We start from the raw sequence: 12,586 nt of genomic DNA, 5'->3' as shown, positions 1-12,586 counted from the left end.
AAGGCCAGTATAAGACCTTGCCTCCATCCCTGGCCTCCTGACTTGACACGTGACTTAGTCCTTATCAATCTTATATTCTTTACCATGTTTATTCATAGAAGGGAAGTAACCTAATTCCAATTAAAGAGAAGAAGGTTAAGACTAATTTTTTCTAAACAAGTAACAAAGAAGCTTATTTCCTTTGTTGCTGGACTCAAGAGCAGAGTGACTTAGGCCTGGAACTGCTGATGGCCATCTAGCTATTTGGTGGAGACTAAGATCTAATTATTTTATTTATTTATTTATACAGAATCTCAAGCTGTTGCCCTGCGTAGAGTGCTGTGGCATCATAGCTCACAGCAACCTCCAACTCTAGGGTTCAAACAATCCTCTTGCCTCAGTTTTTCTATTTTGTAGTAGAGATGGGGGTCTTGCTTTTTCTCAGGCTGGCCTTGAACTTATGAGCTCAAGCAATCCACCTGCCTTGGCCTTCCTTCTTTGTTCTTAATTTGTTTTACTTTCTATTGCTTAGAACTGAGAAAAGCTCTAGCTAACAGTCACACCACAGGCACATCCTTTTTTTCTTTTTTTTAAGAAGTCAGCATACTCTTTATTACTGTGAGGGACAGAGCTCAGGGACTCTTGGTGTGTCTTGCGCACTTCCTCTTCACCATTACAGGCTTCTGGCTGTGCAGGATGGCGCTGGCCCTGCGGATGGCAGCCATGCGCAGGTCCGGCCGGTACTTGTTCTTTCGGATCATGTGCCTGATGCTGCTCAGGGTGGCCCGGGCGTTCTTGGTGGTGGTGGTCGCACATAGCAGGTGGCAGGCTTACGCTGGCCAGATCTCCGCTTCATGACCACCACGACCCCTTTGCCGTCAGCGCCGGCTCAACGCCCACAGTCTTGCGGTGAATTAGTTCGTTGTAGCGGAAGGAGTTGCGGGCCTTCAGATTATTGGGCTCAGTGCTGTACGTCTGTTTATTCGGCTTGATCAGGAAGCTGCAGCAGTTCCGCACCACCATCCACTGCAGGTGCGCAGACCTGGCGGCGGCTTATTAGCGGCGGCGGCCGGAGATGGAAAGAGTCAGGTACATTCTTTATTGGCAAACACGGAGACATTTGAGTGGTTTAAAAGCTAGAACGTTGGGTGATAGAAAAAAGAAACACTGGGTGATTATCATGGATTTATGGAAGCCTTTGTTGACAAAGGACTCAATCTGAGTTCTAGCAAAGCAGATGAATCCTAAGAAAACTTTTGGTTACAAATCAAATAATTTCTCTTTCAAATATTATTAAACAATAGGGGTAGCTGAAGACACTGGTAACTGTAAGCATTAATGGTTCCTCAACATCAAACAGACCAACAACATTACAAAGATCCACTCTATTTCTGTACTTGGGCTTCACCTGGGCAATGGCTGTTTCATCTTAATGCTGTCACAAAATGGCCACCAGCAGCTATAGCAGTCACAGACTCCTTTGTTCTTTTCCTACAAGTCAGGAGAACATTATTCCCTATTGCTCTCTTAAAAGTGCAAGGAAGCTTCTTTCTCAGAGCCCTCATTAAATGTCTACTCCTAACTAATTGGCCCTCCTTGGTTCCTGTGCCCTGAAGCTGTACCTGTGGCCCTGGAAATTGAATGTGCTAATCGGCTTAAGCTGGAAGTAGGTTCAGCTTCACCAGAAATATGAAAGGTAAGTGAGAGGAGAGAGGGAGTGTCCATCATAACCATAATCAGGGTACACCTGCCAAGAGGATAAGGGCATCAGACGCTGGGTGGCAAAAAATTACAGACTTTAACTACAGCTTCAAATGAGCAAACAATTTGTAGCAAATTAGATATAAATAGAAATGGCCTGGGCTCCACGTCTGTGGGGTATATGTTTGGGCCAAACTGATTAATTTCCACACTCTCCAAGTTGTGCACTGTGTGCAAAAGGAACTTAATGATGAAAGTAACGTTGAGTAAAGAATAGAATGAGGCCAGTTGAACCACATGGTCTTATCACTCCATTTCAAAAAGCTCTCTCCAATGCCACTTGGAAAATCTGGATTAATTAATTCCAGTGGATACGATTCAAAGGAGAATGAAACTTTTTGTATATAGTGAAGCCAAGCTGTTTCCAGGAATGAAGAGCTCTGTGATACCGAGCATTTCAATTTAAACACAAATATATTGTAGTTCAGTGTCCATGTTAACCACAAGGCATAGGATTTGTTTTCATAAAGCAAAAGAGTATGAGGTTGCACTATAGTTTCACATGTTTTCAATTCTCCCTGTAATTTACATATTAATCCAGCAAGTATTTAGTAGTCCATCTATTTTGCCAGGAAGCATGCTACTCACTAGTTTATAGCAGTGGGCTCACAGTCCACAGTGCATTAAGTGCTGTATAAAATCATCTTATTCTTATTGAAGTTCTTTTAGAGTAGGTAATTATATTATCCCACATTCTTGTTGCACAACCAGAATCTGGATAAATTAAGCAGAAGGGAATTAATTGAAAAGACACTAGGGAGCTAAAAAAGAAAAAATGACAAGATGTAGACAACGGATGTTGGGGAAGGAAGCAAGAGATCCCCAGTGTTATTGGCTGTAAGAATCCCAATTTTCTGGAAGCAATGCGTTCACAATACATCATTAATGCTTTTTGCAACAAATGCCTTACAACTATCCAAAAAGTTGCATCACTTACTCAAGAAAGAAAGCATCTGATCAGCCAAGTTAAAATTATGTGGTGGGTAATACTGAAGAAAAATCTGTCTCCTTCTAATTCTAAAGTAGGATAGACTAGGTTTTCCATCAAAAGACCAGTACAAACAAGTCTTTCTCCAAGGAGATCTAAGAAGGAATCCTCACAGTATGAGGGTTTGCATGCAGGACAGCCAAATTCTAATAAGGGTCTATACCAAAATTATTATCTCTATAGGTAAAGAATCAGATGGTCAGGCGAGTCATAAATTCATTTATTCTTATACTCTAATAGTTAACAAGTCAGCAATGCATCACGTTCTGAGACTAGTTTATAATGTATATGAAATCTAGAATTAGGATTTATTTCTGTTTGGTAACCTGATGTATTTTGTCTTAATTTTAACCTTCTATAATTGTAAGTCATAAAATTAATTAGATTCATAAAAAAGTCAATCAATTAGATTCATAAAAAAAGTCATTGGTAAGTTACCCTTAATTTTATGTTTGTGCATAACTTTGCTTTATAAGTTACTTCTAAAGCCATATGAATCATTAAGCAACAGGATTACCAAATATTTGGCATATTTAAATCTTAGTGGATGTAGAAGGCATGAATTAGAACCAACGTGGACAACACTTTCTGTGAGATATTTAGTTCTCAATTCTGGTTTTAAAGCATTTATTTATTCCTTTTCTATTTAAGAATTAGTTGACTGTATGTAGTACTTGATGCTATTACTATAGTGAATTATTGGTTAAAATTTTGGTTGCTGATGAAATAAACTCAATGCATACTACCTAAAGTAAAATAAACAAGAAATTAAACATTTAATGTTTTGACAAGTTTAGCCAAACTATGGCTGGGATATAAATGGAACCACCCTTGGGACACCTTAACACCTGGGACTCCAATACCTCAGACCTGCCTTGCTGCCTCCATGTGTCTGTCTCTCCTCTCAGCCTTCCTTTATACTCTGTTTTATCTCTGGTTATGCATATTGATCTCATTCCCTCAAGCCAACTGCTTTTATGAAGGTGGATCCAGGGTATTAGATAATTCTGCTACACATCCCATAACCTACCAACCAAGAGGAAAAACAATATCTTCCTCACCATCTCCAGAAAAAACGTTAAAGATATAAATCACTATTAATTAATAATTAAGGTAAATGCTACTCAGAAGTACAAGAGTATTTTTTAAAAAGCATTTGATATAGATAGAACGGGTTTTTTTTGTTGTTGTTGTTAGAAAGGATTCTACAAAGAAAATGATATCTAAGGTGACACCCAAGGAAAGTGTAGGCGTTAACTAGGTGAAGAGTATGAGAAGTTCCCAGGCAGAGGGGGGAAAGGGGAAAAAACGGAAATTATAATTGAAGCCTAAAAATATACTTTAGAGAATCAAGATTACAAGGTTAAAAAGGTATCTTGGACAACTTTTAATAAGATTGTTTTAAAATTTCTAAGGGTGTATAATAGCTAATATTTTACTCCCCTCATTACATAATTTCTTAATCCAGTTATACTTACAGAACAAGCGCTGGGCCAGAATCAGAAGACCTGCTTCTGACACTACCTACAACAAATGATCTCAAGCAAAGTATTTTTCCTCTGCGACCTCCATTTTCTCTTCTTTATATGAAGGAAGTTGGATTGGACTAAGATGTCACTCCTAATAGTCTATGTCTCATACCAATGGTGGAAGTTTCGAGGCTACTGAAGAGCTTAATTTGGAGTGAGGGCAGAAGAGGATTAAGCGTTAGCCCTGTGGAGTGCCATTTGATCAAAGGCACTAAAATCTCACCAAAGTGATAAAAAATATTACCTATAAATATAATGAGATGAAGGAAAAAAAATATTTGACAGAGTCATTGTCTGGAAAAGTTCATTTGAAAGGACTCCTTTGATGGGTAAGGCCTCCAAGGGACATGCCCATCAGAGAGGCACCTCCAAGCTGTCTTCTAAGGAAAGCTGGTCTGGGTAGTTTTGTTTTTCTGTTTAGAGTCAACTAATCTGTCTGTCAACAAAAAGGAGTTGTTCAGGAAAATGAGGCTAACAGCCATGGCCCTCCACCTCCATCTGTGTCTTACACACCTCAGTTTATCTTCTAAAACACTGAAAGCATATTTATTGCATGAGCTTGAAGGGATGCAAAAATATCAGGCTGCCCAGAATTCATGCAGGCATTGGCAGGGTTCTGGGTGAGGAAGAATACCTTTTCCCTTACTGAGATTCATGCCACTGCACTCGACCTAAGGTAGGAGATGGAGGTGGGACAAATCTTTATGTTCTTCAAGTGCTTGCCAAGGAAGTTTAATATGGGATCCCAAGATACTGACACAAATTTGGGCGTATCTGGTAAAGTGTGACATCATCCGGCATCTATCGCTTTTATACAACAGAGGTGCTACCATAGAAACCCCCTCACAAGAGAATGTTGAGGAAGCTTGTGATCCTGACGGAAAGACAAGAAAAGGATTATGAGCAGGGGCACTGACTGTGACCTTCAGAATGAAATTCAACAGCTTGATGCAGTAATATTTAACCAGGAGAATGAGAGGCTGAAAGTGTATGATCACATGTTTTGGGGACACTGGTAGACATGGAAAAGAAATATGAACCTTCATCTTTGCTAACAGAACAGCATATTCTAGATATATCTAAGCTCTTCAGAGGCAGTTGCTGTAAATATTATTTATTCTATTATATGCTTTCTGGAAAGGAACACATACAGACTAATTTGGTTGTTCATCGTAATGAAAGTAGATACCAGAATGCATTTTTAATCCAAATAGATCTCTCATGCAATTATTTTGCGGAGATATAGTCTAATAACAGAAACTAAAACAGAATCTATAGCTAATTTTGGAATCAGTAGAGAACACTGAGAATTCAGGAAAAGTTGTAGTTTGCCTATTTTGCTTTTACTTTTGAAGGAAAGATTGGAATTTATTTTAGATAATATCTGTATTCTTATAGGGCCACAGAAGAATTTTGTTTTCAGGAAATTATACCTTAATTATTAAAATATTTCATTTCTTTTTTTTTTTTTTTTTTTGTGTAGAGACAGAGTCTCACTGTACCGCCCTCGGGTAGAGTGCCGTGGCGTCACACGGCTCACAGCAACCTCCAACTCTTGGGCTTACGCGATTCTCTTGCCTCAGCCTCCCGAGCAGCTGGGACTACAGGCGCCCGCCACAACACCCGGCCATTTTTTGGTTGCAGTTTGGCCGGGGCTGGGTTTGAACCCGCCACCCTCGGCATATGGGGCTGGCGCCCCACTCACTGAGCCACAGGCGCCTCCCAATATTTCATTTCTTTTTTGCAAAAGAGAATATTTTGATAAGAAATAATCTAGACTGCTAGCAGAACTAGGCAACTTAGCCCCTAATTCCTTTGGTGCTATTTCTTTTCTTGATTAAGCTATTTTTATTTGTTTTAAGTCTAGTTTTTCCTTTTCTAGAATGGAGGTGGCTTCCCCTTCCTGATTCACTGCAATCATATGGAAAATTGAATAATAAAATTTTAAGTCATCTATGCATTTACTAAAAAAAAAAAGGAGAATTTCTCTGACTAACTTTAAGATCAGAGACTGAATTTTGCATCTATTAATTCCTTGTGTAGTGTTTTGTATTGCATAAATAATTAGTAAATATTAGGCCAGGTGCGGTGGCTCACGCCTGTGATCTAGCACTCTGGGAGGCTGAGGCAGATAAATTGCCCTAGTTCCAGGAGTTTGAGATCAACCTAAGGAAGTGCAAGACCCCTCTCTAAAAATAACCATCTTTGGTGACTGGTGTCTGTAGTCCAGCTACTCAGGAAGCTAAAGCAAGAGGATTTCTTGAGCCCAAGAGTTTGAGGCTGATGTGAGCAATGATGCCAGAGCACTCTACCCAGGGTGACAAAGTGAAATGCTGTCTCAATAAATAAATAAATAAATATAAGTAGTAAATCTTTGATGAAGATATTGACAAAGATGATAGTAATAATCATGATGATTGTCAGAATAAAAACAAGTTAATGTGTGGATAATCATGTTCTAAACTGTATGTCTTTATGAAAATAAAAGGTACAATGTTGAAATGGATCTGAGTTGCCACCAGTAATAGTAGATGACCACAGTGATGTTAATATTGTTCACACAGGTATACAAGGACCCGACTTCTATCACCTCATTTTGCAAGGATTTCAAGATAAGTGTGTACACTCTGAGTTCTTTAGAACAAAAGATAAATGGGGATTTCCTGGCAAAGTTGCAACCTCAGTATTACTAAGGTTGTTAAAAATAATCTAATACAGACTTAAAAGCAACTAAATCTGCCATATTTATAAGCCTAAAATGCTGCCTTTAAAAACTGTGTTATGCAATGTTGGTTTTATTTCCAAAGGTCAAGAAAGGGACAGATTTGGTCTCTGAACTTAATGATTAACAGTTTGAGGAATAAAATAACTAGAATACATTACACACATAAGTTGCAGTTATTTGAATGTATAATCTGTATATTAGCATCATTAACATATTCACATTTTCACACCGTCTGATGTGTGCCAAGGAATTATAAATTGGTCTCTCAAAAAACTATTCAAGCATGTTCCACAGAAAAGCAATACAAGAGGTAGAGAGGAAACCAAAGGTCAAAATGAAGTGTTTCTATCAAAAGGAGCCAGAATGTCTCAAAGCACTATATTTGCAACCAGATAATCTGAGCTAAGTGTTTGAAAATGAATGCAGATGGAAGTACTGTGAGATTTCTACCCATGACGCTCTCACATTACTACTGTTTTGATATGTAAGAAGTGAACATGCTGCAGAGGTACCCCATTAATGTACATGGCTACTTAGCCCTCAGAGAATGCCTAATGCTGAAAAAGATTATCATGCAAAGGCACACACTTATAGAAAGAGGCAGAGATAGGTAAATGGAGGCCACAGAACTGCTCAGAAACAGTAGCAACTTCGGGAATCTAATCCACTGGGACACTTATGAACAATTAGATGGCAAATCAGTATGAGATTTCATATTTTGATAACAGCTACCACTAAAACAAAAGATTGTTGAATCTAGGGTCTTAGCTAACAACTATCAAGTGTGCAAAGTTGTCTATACATGTAAGAGTAATCCCACTTTCTATATTAGGGAAGCTTGCTAACCACTAGAAAGATTAACCAATAATTAGAATTGTTACTAAAAAGATAAAAAGTATTGAAATGGATTTTCTAATATCTTGCAAAGCACAATAGGGCCTCCCAGCTCAGTTATATTATTGTGGTTCAGCCTTGCAAGTTGTTGTCAGGGTTCTCAGAACTGTGAGATCTTAAACATTTTTTTGTGTAATAAAAACAACTATCATCAATGAACAAGGAAGCCATTGACTTGAGTAGAAAAGTCAGTGCAGTTGTAATCATATGCAAACATGACAGACCTATTAGCCAGGGTGCTCACACACACTCATTCAGGACCTCTTAGAGGAGAGATCCAGAACATGCTTGCATTCTGACATCCCTGGCATCATAAAATTAGGAAATGCCAAAAAAAATTTATGAAATGTTTTAAATATTGGCTCAATGCTCATAGCACAGTGGTTACGGCACCAGCCACACACACCGAGGCTGGCAGATTTGAACCCAGCCAGGGCCTGCTAAAAAAACAACAATGATAACTGCAACAAAAAATAGCTGGGCCTTGTGGCAGGCGCCTGTAGTCCCAGCTACTTGGGAGGCTGAGGCAAGAGAATCACTAAAGCCCAAGAGTTGGAGGTTGCTGTGAGCTGTTATGCCACAATACTCTACCCATGGTGACATAGTGAGACTCTACCTCAAAAAAACAAAAAGAAAAAAAGAAATGTTTTAAATATTTTCATTTAACGTATGAATGTCTTTGTTTCAATTCTGTCAATTTTTCCAGGACTACATGTAATACCTTATGTGATAAGGTTAGAAATTTAAATTTGAACCACTGTCCTATCGTGATTGGCAGGCTTCCCCTGTGATGTGGGATTTGATCTTCAGATAAGAGAGTGGGGGAAAGAATAATCTGCAAATACTTTATGCAAATATTATATAGGGAGGAATAGTAGACAAATAGAAAATACTGTTTGAAAGGTAAAAAAAAGTCAAGGGTGGAGAAGCAGAATAAATATTTAAAATATTGAAAGCTTAATATTTGAACACGACTTCTCAATTTTAATTATTATCTAAAGAATATCTTATATTCTAGTCATTGGAGTAATTGTCCTATTATGAGAAGGCCAGGGCAGTGTGGTAAACACTTAAAGCCAATAATTACCAGAGCTTCAAAGGTGAGCAAAGCAGCAAGAATCCATAGTATTCCCCAGAAGTGGTATGTTGTCTGTGATCAAAAAAATTTAATATAAATAGATGAGAGAATAAACATGAGTCTAATTACAATGTCAGGAAGCAAGGTGATTTTGGTTATAGTATTTTGAAGCCCATGACTCCTTTTCTTTTCCTGAAGTTGGAGAATCTTCGATCCATGCTCTCTCTCCAATGTCTTATCTCTTACACTCTCTTTCTGCAAAGCAGGAGATTCTTGATTTGTTGCCCTTGAAGTAAGAGGAGTTTTTCAGTAGCAGATTCACATGTAGCTTTCATGAGCTATGTAATCAAATACATGAACTTTTGCTAATGACCTGTATTGCATGAACCCCATTCTTGAATCCAGTGCTTGGTGAATATTATTCAAGATAGTATTTCCAAGATACAGTGATACAAGACCACATCTTTTCAGGCCTTCATTGTTTTTAGTGATGACCCAGGTATTACTCAGGCATGGGCCTAATGGTACTTAAAGATGTATTTCCCTAATTCTGGATGTGTTTAAATGACTAGCTGTAGTTGCATAAAATCCCAAGTAATTTAGTCAAAATGGAAGTTCATTTATTCTGGTGCTCCTTTGCCGAAATGGTTTATAGGAAGAGTATCTTTAAGCTACAGTCCTCATATAAAGCATCCATACATCTAATCTTTTGACCAACTTGAATAACTGGAGCCAAACTGTCGTATTATTTGATTGGATTAAACATTTTATTTTCTCTTTCCTCCATTCAAATTAGATACTCATAAATCTGGTCCTTCATATCTTAGAGCCAAGCCAGCCAAAAGCCTAATTCTTTGAACTTTCATATTTGAATATATTCAATAGTAATAAAATAACCAGAAAAACTAAAACATGTTTTATTTTCTTCACAAAAACTTGTCATGTTTGAGGGAAATGTAGTCAATTAAACAGGGTCTTCAATACACAAACGAATCTATATACTTCATCTAATCACTCATGATCTATAATGAGCATAGAGAGAGGTAAAATTCTATACATGCTGAGAAGTAGTCTTTTAGAAAACCAAAGACTGATTTCAGTGGGATTTCTCTTATAACAGCAGTAAAGAAATTAGTTACATATGCCGCAGTAAAATATGCTTATTTAGCACAGAACTGTAAGAAAAGGAATGGCAATGATTCACCTTGACTAAAGGGAATGATTTTGGAAAAAATAGAAATGGTAAGTAAAGAAGTTTTATTTGAAAGCATTTAGGAAGCAATTATAGACAATGAAGAGTAAAAAAAAATAAATGATAAAATAAGTACTTGAAAGCTTATGAATAGCAAATAAGGCTTATTCAGGTAATAGGTTGCAGCACAGTTGCTGGAGTACAGTATTCTGTCAATATTAAGGAGAAGGACAAATACATTCATGCCTAGCTATTTGAAGAATAAATCCATGTGTATATTTTTATCACTCCTCCAAAAGAATAAAAGCATGCACTTAGTAAGCAAGTTAGGGTTTTATGGTCCTAATCAGGGTCAAATTTTTAACAATAAGTCAACCTCTAAGATACACAAATGGCCCTGCACAGCAATAACGTTACTTAAAATGTGGAATTCTTCTGAGCTGGTACAATTTCTCAACCAAGATATAATACTTAAATTGTATCCAGAGCTTCAATCACTAAAACTAAACAGGAAATGCTTCCAACAAAGGCTGTTTGGTTCAAGATTCCTTGGGTTATATATTTCTCAAAAAGGAGGTTTATAATAGGATTGTTTTCTTTCTGTCTGTCTTGCTTTCTTTCTTTCTTTTTTATCCTGGGCAGAGAGTGTACTTCTTCTCATTGATCTAACATGAGGGCAACACTAGTCCTAAATAATTACTTTAAAAGTAGCTGAAGAAATGTACTGCTTTTGACGTCCAGATCTAGAATTAAGAGGTTTTTGGACATTCAATTAAAAACTCAAACAGACAATATTTTTTTTTCAAATCTCAGTGCCATAACACAAAATCAGATGCTATGTGTTGTTACTGCCCTAGTGCTTTAATTACAAGAAGATCTTTTACCTGAAGAGTTCAGGATGGTTATGTATACACTTATGTTCGTGAGTTTTTATAGAATAGATGGTAAGTAAACTGTAACCAGACAATGGTCTGACATAGAGGAAGTGAGTGCAGAGTTTCAGTACTCTTCTCTAACCTCAGCCTCGTTTGTTTTTAACATTTAAGTTGATGTTATTGAGGAACAAGTTGAATGTTATCCAAGAACTGTTTTCACCACTGGGGGCAGTAGCTCATGCCTAAAATCCTTACACTCTGGGAGGCTGAGGCAGGTGGATTGCTTGAGCTCAGGAGTTTGAAACCAGCCTGGGCAAGAGCAATATCCCGCCTCTACTAAAAATAGAAAAACTAGCTGGGCATTGTGGTGAGTGCCTATAGTCCTAGCAACTCAGGAGGCTGAGGCAAACTCTCTCAAGGCCAGGAATTCAAGGTTGCTATGAGCTGTGACCCCACAACACTCAACCTAGCGTGATAGAGTGAGACTGTCACAAAAAAAAAAAAAATTGTTTTCACTTCCTGTTGTTGTTTTTCTTGTTGTTTGTTTTTCAGTTTCTGTCTGGGGCTGGGTTTGAACCTGCTACCTCTGGCATATGGAGACAGCGCCCTTCTCCTTTGAGCCACAGGTGCCGCCCAATTGCTTGGGAGTTTTGGTTTATTTATTTATTTATTTTGCAATTTTTGTCTGGGGCCAGGTTTGAACCCACCACCTCCAGTACATGGGGCCAGTGCCCCACTTTCATACTAAACTATTTCCTAACTTAGATAGCTGTTACTATACTGCCATTAATAATGTTAACCATGACATAAGATGGAAAGCTAGTGTCAACGTACTCACTGTGTAAAAACCACCTTCGTAATTCCTGATACAGACTAAGTGCATAATAAATGCCCTGAGGTTTAACGATTTGAGAGTTCACTAACTGGTGTGGTTCTCAAATTATACCTTCCTGAACCTCTGAAAAAGGAAGCAGGTCTAAGAAGCCCACCAGTCGTGATTTCTTGATTCTTTCCTATAAAGATTTTATCAAACATTAAAAATCAACCCACATTACACAATAAATAAATTTTTTAAATAATTTCATAGTTTTGTTTTGCATTGTGTGGCTGTCAAAAACTCATTTAATTTATTACCAATGATTTCTTAGTAATCGTAACGCATATGCAAGAATTCTTGTAAAGTGAGAATAACTTAATCCACACAATGTTGTCATAAACAACAAGACTTTTACTGATAGTGAAGTTGACAAAATACGTTTTGAAGGTATTCAATCAAATATTTATTAATTTATTCTTTGAGGTGTCTTTTTTACTTTTTGGAATATACATTAATATCTCATTTCTTCTAGAGGTACTGAAAAAGTTGTAAGACCTAAAAATTTCCGGTCCTAGAGGATGAAACAGTTCTATTTTCATTCCTGCTTTAACTAGAGCAGATCAAATTTGAACCATCTTACACATTGGACATCTGCTAAAAAAACAAAACAAACAAAAAATATATATATGGAGTTGGCAAACCAATGATATAGAACTTTTTAGCTTCTTAAATGTGGAAACATAATAAC

General features: G+C 37.5%; 1 pseudogene across 1 annotated transcript; it reads right to left on the bottom strand.

Moving 5' to 3' along the window:
• Positions 1 to 577: 577 nt before the first annotated feature.
• LOC128591291 (60S ribosomal protein L28-like) lies at positions 578 to 1,704 on the bottom strand (annotated as a pseudogene). Its single transcript, XR_008381560.1, has 2 exons — positions 1,602 to 1,704; positions 578 to 1,031 (listed from the first exon to the last, which is right to left on the bottom strand). The product of XR_008381560.1 is annotated as a 60S ribosomal protein L28-like (transcript).
• Between the last annotated feature and the right edge of the window lie 10,882 nt (positions 1,705 to 12,586).

The sequence above is a fragment of the Nycticebus coucang genome, chromosome 8 (genome assembly GCF_027406575.1).
Source record: "Nycticebus coucang isolate mNycCou1 chromosome 8, mNycCou1.pri, whole genome shotgun sequence".
Classification (NCBI taxonomy): Eukaryota; Metazoa; Chordata; class Mammalia; order Primates; family Lorisidae; genus Nycticebus; species Nycticebus coucang.
Note: the sequence above shows the minus strand (reverse complement) of the source record. Positions and strands in the feature narration are given on the sequence as shown.